The sequence below is a fragment of the Grammomys surdaster genome, unplaced genomic scaffold, assembly GCF_004785775.1.
Source record: "Grammomys surdaster isolate TR1022 unplaced genomic scaffold, NIH_TR_1.0 262, whole genome shotgun sequence".
In the NCBI taxonomy this organism is placed as follows: Eukaryota; Metazoa; Chordata; class Mammalia; order Rodentia; family Muridae; genus Grammomys; species Grammomys surdaster.
In genome coordinates this window covers 5201131-5207919 of record NW_021604703.1, presented here as the reverse complement: position 1 = coordinate 5207919, position 6789 = coordinate 5201131, and the positions used below count along the sequence as shown (strand labels likewise).

The 6789-nt window shown below is 44.2% G+C and overlaps 1 pseudogene; it reads left to right on the top strand.

Annotated features, from left to right (window-relative positions):
* The first annotated feature begins 271 nt into the window (after positions 1–271).
* Positions 272–6434, top strand: LOC114627970 (annotated as a pseudogene).
* Positions 6435–6789: the final 355 nt, after the last annotated feature.

Below are 6789 nucleotides of genomic sequence, written 5' to 3'. Positions count from 1 at the left end.
TTCTATGTCAGGGACAGATTAACTGTTACAGAGATTAAAACACAGAATTGGCTTTCTGTTTTTGGTCATTACTTTCTTAGTATAAATTAGTAAATCGAACCTTAATCCTGAAGGCTTAAGGGCTATTCAGAAGGAAGTCGGTAAGCGTTTACCAGAGTGCAGAGAACGAAGCTGCTGTGAGGCTCTCTGACGTTCGGTTTCATCAGCTTTATAATGGACACAGGGCACAGGACCAGATAGATCGTACACGTGATATGGGCCTCAGAGGACAATGAGGGTAAGTAGGACCGGTACTGGGAACCCGTCTCTGGTGACCGCTTTGCCCTGGGAGACTGAGCGGAACCGGCTGGATGTCAAAGGTCTGAAAAGGAAGTCAGGCCGGTTGTCTTGCTTAAAGTTCGGCAGCTGGATTTCTAGGAGAAGGAGGTGTGTGAGAGAAGTGGCCCCTGGCAGGGAGGACTCAAGGACAGACACCTTAGAAGACAGGTTTCTCCACCGTGAAAAGACAAAGTAGCAGGGGTCGCGGTAGGGTTCCACCTGCCTGGAAGAATGCTTCCCGCGCAAGAGCCCCACCTTTGCCAAGAGCTACTTTGAATCCTGCAGAGAGGACCACGACTAACTTGGTTCTGAATCTTAGAAACTTTCCTTAATTTCAGTACGGCTGTCGTGTGTCACCATGACTGCTTCCTTCAGATAACTCAATCCAAGAATAAACTTTGGCCTCTGGAGGTCCGGCCAGCAACTGACCAATGCAGAGGTGGATGCTTGGAGCCAACCATCAGACTGAGCTCAGGGAACCTGGTGGGGTAGCTGGCCTGGCCCAAGGACTGGAGGAGTGGAGGGGGATTGCAACTCCATTGGAAAAACAACATAGGCTGATTTGACCACCCAGTTCTCCCAGAGTCTAGACCACCAAGCAAGGAGTGTACCTGGAAAAAGCAATGGCTCCAAATACATATGTAACAGAGGATGGCCTTACCTGACAGCAATGAGAGCAGAGGCCCTTGGTCCTGGGGAAGTTTGATGCCCCATCGTAGGGGGATGCTGGAGCGGTGGGGCCAGAGACTGTGTGTGGGTGGGGGAGCACCCTCATACAGGCAAAGGGGAGAGGGGAGGGCAGATGTGGAATGGGGGTTGGTGGAGGGGTAACCAGAAAGTGGTATATCATGGGATGGGAGGTTGGTGGAGGGGGTAAACATGATATCCCAAGAAGTGGGATATCATTTGAGATATAAAAGAATGGAATGATTAAAAATAAATAAATACATATGAAAAGGAATACACTTTGGTAAACAGATATTCATGTAAGATTGAATCTGTTTCATAAATGTGTACTTGACAAAAGCAACAAATAGCAGACATATTATGGAGTCATGGATGTATGAAATAATAAAAACTCTCAGGGCTGAGAACATGACTCCGTTGGTAGAGCTCTTGTCTTACATCCATGAAGTGCTAGACTCCATTCCCAGTGCCATGTAAGCCAGCTGTGGTGCTCACCCCTATTCCCACAGTCCTAGAGATGTAGAGACTGGAGAGGCAGCAGTTCTGGGCTATCTGTGTGGTGACAGTGAGAACGGCCTGGACTGTGTGAAAGATCCTGTGTGAGATACTAAAAGGGTAGGAGAAAACAGCCTTGCTAGCATGAAACGGCACTGTGTTCACCTCCTCCATCTTCCTATTTCTCAGATGGAAATAAACCCCCAGAAAAACAACATTACATGTCCAGGTCCAAGTGACATCAGACCATCCTCATCCTGAGGTGCTCTGTGTCCAGGGTACATGTGTTCCTCTGATGAGGAGTTACAGGGACTCAACCCTGGTGGCCCTCAAAGTTGGCAACTTGATTCACATTTCCCCCATCCTCAAGGAGCTCACCGTCCCCAGGGAGGGAGGATCTACTGCCTGCCATTCTTCTAGCTGACCTGAGAAAGCCCCTGTGTCTTACTAGAATGTTCTCCAGTGAGAAAAAGGCTCCTCAGTTCTAAGGCTAAGCTGTGACTTTTCATCATCCAGGTTTAAACAGGGAGTCAGCAGAAACAAGGATTCTATAAAGGCATCGGACAGCAAAAGAAAGCAGCCGGTGAGAGGGTCTGGGGAAGTTAAGATGCCGCTATCTCAACAGCACACATGTTCACACAAGTACATGCTTCCTATAAACGTCCCATCTTCCTTCCAAATGTAGAACTGAGAGCCACATCAAACAAATTTTCTTACTTTATTTAAGACAAAGAAATCTCTGAGCAGAATTCTGCACAGTGACAACTGTTCTGAAGTCCACAAGGACATTCTGATGTTGTGTTACAAGGTTATGGATAAACTATCAGGCTGGTCCGTCACAGCCTAGAAGTACCAAGTGCAGGGACAAGTCAAGAGGAACCTAAACCAATCTGAGTTGCATAAGTAGCATTGAGAGGGCAGTGAGCGGCTCTCAGCTCATCTATAAACGAGACATATTAAAAATGTGGAGGAAAGAAGAGGGACTAACTATAAAGGGGCCTCAGCTGTTTACATTGGCTAAGTATCATGGAATCCATGACTGGGGAGCACCGTTCACTTCTGATCCCCTGTCTCCACCTCTAGGGCCTCTTCATGAATTCTCTATATAATGTAATTATCAGAGGATCAATAAATAGTACATGAGAGAAACATGCACACTAGATGTTCATTAAATATAAGATATGAATAAAGCTCATGCAATCAAATATAAATAAGTAGTATGGAGATTGGCCAGCTATGCATTTCAGCAAAATGGACTCCAGAGGATTATCTTAGCCTCTGAGGGTGCCGCTCAGTGGCATAGCACGTGTGAGCTGACCACCTTAGTTTCCAACATCTTCCAACACCAAGTTAGAATCTCTTTAGTACATGGAGCCTGATCAACTAAATCTTCCATTTACTTTCAGCTACACTTTGTCCCCCAAGGGACACGGACTGGGAAAACTAGAGGATAGCCACACAACTTCCTGGGACTCTCTAGAAAGTCAGAGCAGGGAGAGGTTGTCTTTGAAATGTTCTTGGTCACCATCTCTGGAAACGTTGTCATCATCCTGGCCATCAGCTGTGATCACACACCCATGTACTTCTTCTTGGCCAACCTCTCCAGTGTCTCAGTCACCGTCCCCAAAGCTCTGGTGAACCACCTGATCGGAAGCAAGTTCATTGTTTATATGGAGTGTATGACCCAGCTTTTTTTTGTTTATCACATTCACTGATGTGGTTGGCTTCCTCCTGAGTGTGATGGCCATAGTGATCCTATGACCACTATGTGGCCATCTGTCACCCTCTCCACTACACCATGATGAAGAGGACCAGACTCTGTGTCCTCCTGGTGGCCACATCATGGGTCATCACACACCAGCATGCTCTCTTGCATACTCTCCTCATGGTTTGACTCACCTTCTGTTCCCACAATGCAGTGCACCACTTCTTCTGTGACCCCTACCTGTTACAGTAGTTTAGCTAAACCACTGTGTGCTCCTGATGTGTTAAATGTACACACCTGCCCAAGAACTATCTGAATTTATGAATGAAACACACACACACACACACACACACACACACACACACACCAGTTAATCTTAAGATGCCTTGACCCACTCAAAGACTGGGCAGTTCTAATCCTCCACTTGGCTAGCATACATTCCCCTCCAGTACTCCTAGCTCAACACCTTATAAATCTGTTTTATCTTTGCTACCCAATTACATTCTGGGCAGCACCCTAGTCTTTGCTGCCCAAGATGCGACTGGGCAGCCCTTCCCAGGGCCACATTCCTTCTCACCTACATTTCAGATGATTTTCCTTCTGCAGCTCTAAATCGGATCTGTCTCATCTCCCTTCAAATCATCATGATTCTCCTCCTTTCTCTCTCCCAGTCTCTAATCCACACAAATCTAAAGGTCCCGCCTCAGTCTACCTGCCCAGTCACTAGCCGTTGTCTCTTTATTGATCTATCAAAAACCAACTGGAGACAAGGACCTTCAGTGTTTGGATTCCCAGTTTTGGGGGCCGGATTAATTCAAAGCATTAGAACCAATCCCTAACACAAACCCTATTCCAAGGCTCTCTTTTTCTGATATCTTCATCAATGACATCACGGCCTTCACCATGGGTGGGCTGACCTCTATCACACCATTCACATGTGTCACTGTTTTGTATGCCTCTAGTCTCTCCAATGTGCTGAAGTTCCTGTCTATTCAGGGAATAAGGAAAGCCCTGTCCACATGTGGGTCTCACCTCACTGTGGTCTCCCTCTTCTCTAAGTGGTCTGGACCATCTATTTGTACCCTCTATTCACCTACTCAAAGACATTGTGGCCACTGTCATCTTAACAGTGGTGTCATCATTGACCAATCCCTTCATCCACTTCCCTAGGAATTCTGACATGAAACAAACTATAAGAAAACTAACTACTAGAAGGTTAGTTTTGTCAAGATTTCTGAACCATACAATTTTAGAACTAAGATCAGAGATGACCAGTTGGTCTAAGAGGCACACACTGTCATTTCTCATGTTATGTCATTCTGAGTATCCTTCGGAACTGGAGACTGACACGTATTCACAAACCATGATTGAATTATTGACTTATTTTGTAAGTTAGGGGTCAACCTTAACACAATCATATAATCCCTTTGTCTGTCTGTCTCTCTCTGTCTCTCTCCTATTTATGTACCTTTTATCTATCATCTATTATCTGTCAATATGTCTATCATCTATTTATATCTATTTATCAATCTATCAGATGTCTATCTATCTATCTATCTATCTATCTATCTATCTATCTATCATCTATCTAAATGAGACTGAAACCCAGAAGAGTTATTCTACTGATATAATGTGATTCCCAGATGTATCTTTAACAGTGAGTCTAGCAACTGACACTGTGATTTGGGACCGTAAATCACATGTGAAAATTTGTATATGTCAGATGTTCATCAGCATTTAATGAAGTATGAATTCAGCTGTATCTAATCAAATATGATTAAACATTATAGAAACTAACCAGCTATTTATTTCAACCAAGCAAACACCATAGGATTGATTAAAGTGAGTTAATTTTCAAACAACAGCAAAGGAAATTAGCATAAAAATTTTGCTTGAGAGCTGTTTATAATAACTGAAGTTCCTATTTATTAAATCATATTGCAATATGGTTGTAATCAAACTACAGAATGGTCAAAGTTTCTGTAGACCAGAAATGAAAGTCTAGACATAGCTGCAGGGGCAGAATGGTGGACCAGAAACTTCCAGAGGTTCATATCTCACCAAAAGCAGTATCAGAAAACAACAATCATAATTATTTCAGAACTTTGAGTATAGCTTGGCCAGTTATAACAACCAGGAAGTTCTTCATGAGGGACGATCCCATGGCTTTGTAAACTAGCAGCATTCCCTATTCATCAGCTCCACTGTGTATGTGGGTGGGTTCCATTTCAGAGGGAGCCATGGAGTGTTTTCCTACCAAAATGTGCGTCTGAGTGGTTTGGTTGATCTAGCTGAACTCTGAGGGAACGGCAGAAGTGTACTTTGATTGCAGCCATTTAGGCTGTAGTGGCTTCTACCAATGGCCTTTGTAGGAGATTTCAGGGTGGTAGTGTATGAAATAAATCATTATGACTCATTTTCAGTTTGAGGAATGTAGTTCATCAAAAAGTACAGATAACAGAAGACACTGGACACTTGTCTTCCCTAGCTAAAAGCTGGCACCTTTTTACCTGGGTGCTTTTCAGTTCATCTCAGGGTTGCAGATAGTACTGAGCCCATAGATAAGAAAAGGAGGGACTATCAGGCCCTGGGAAGATGGGGAATCTGGGATGGAGGGCTATGCTATAGGTGGAAGCATTGTATCACTCTGAAAACTCTAGACGATAAGGAAGGCATTCAGGGGACAAAGAAGTGTGATTAAGTGTGAGAATGCCAATTACTGCTGCTATGTAATGCTTGCAGACAGGAGCCTAGTATAGCAGTCCTCTGAGAGGCTCTACCTGGCAGCTGACTAAGATAAATGCAGATACCCACAGACAAACATTGGACGGAGGTCAGGAACCCCTATGGAAGAGTTAGGGGAAGGCTTGAAGTCCCTCAAGGAGATGGCAACTTCACAAGAAGACCAATGGTGCCAACTAACATGGACCCCAGGTTGCTCCCAGAGACTGAGTGGGAGGGGTGCTACATTCTCAGAGGCAGAGGGGAGGGGGCTGTGAGGGGGCAGCATTTGGAATGTAAATTTAGAAGAATGTGAGAACCACTATTCATTTTACTACTCCGAATCTCCTCCAGTACTCTCACAATGGAGCAAAGATCAGTGTTTCTAACACTTTAACTCTTCTCATGCCTTTTCTTTTTCTCCTTTGCCCAGGCATTTGAAGAGACGCCAGTCAAGCCACTGCTCAACCAGGGTCATAGGAATCAGAAACTTCAGGATTTCAAATAGTAAAGAACACCATGTTAGAAAAATATTTCACAAAAGTAAAACCTAGTCAGCTCTGCCATGCTCAAACAACTAAAATAAGAATGACTGTTAGGAATAATACAGAGACATCTATGACATGCAGTGTGACTGTATCCCAGAGACATTTGAAAGAGAATTAGAATTTTTTTTGAAACAGTACATCATGTAGCCCAGGCTGGCCTTGAATTTGCTTTATAGCCAGAGATAATCCTGAACTTATGATTCTTCTACCTCTGTCTCTCTAGTGTTGAGGTTACAGGGGAGCTCCATCTGTTTTTTGTGGCTCTGTGCATCAGACCCAGGGCTTTGCTCATGCACAAAGGCAAGCACTCAGAAA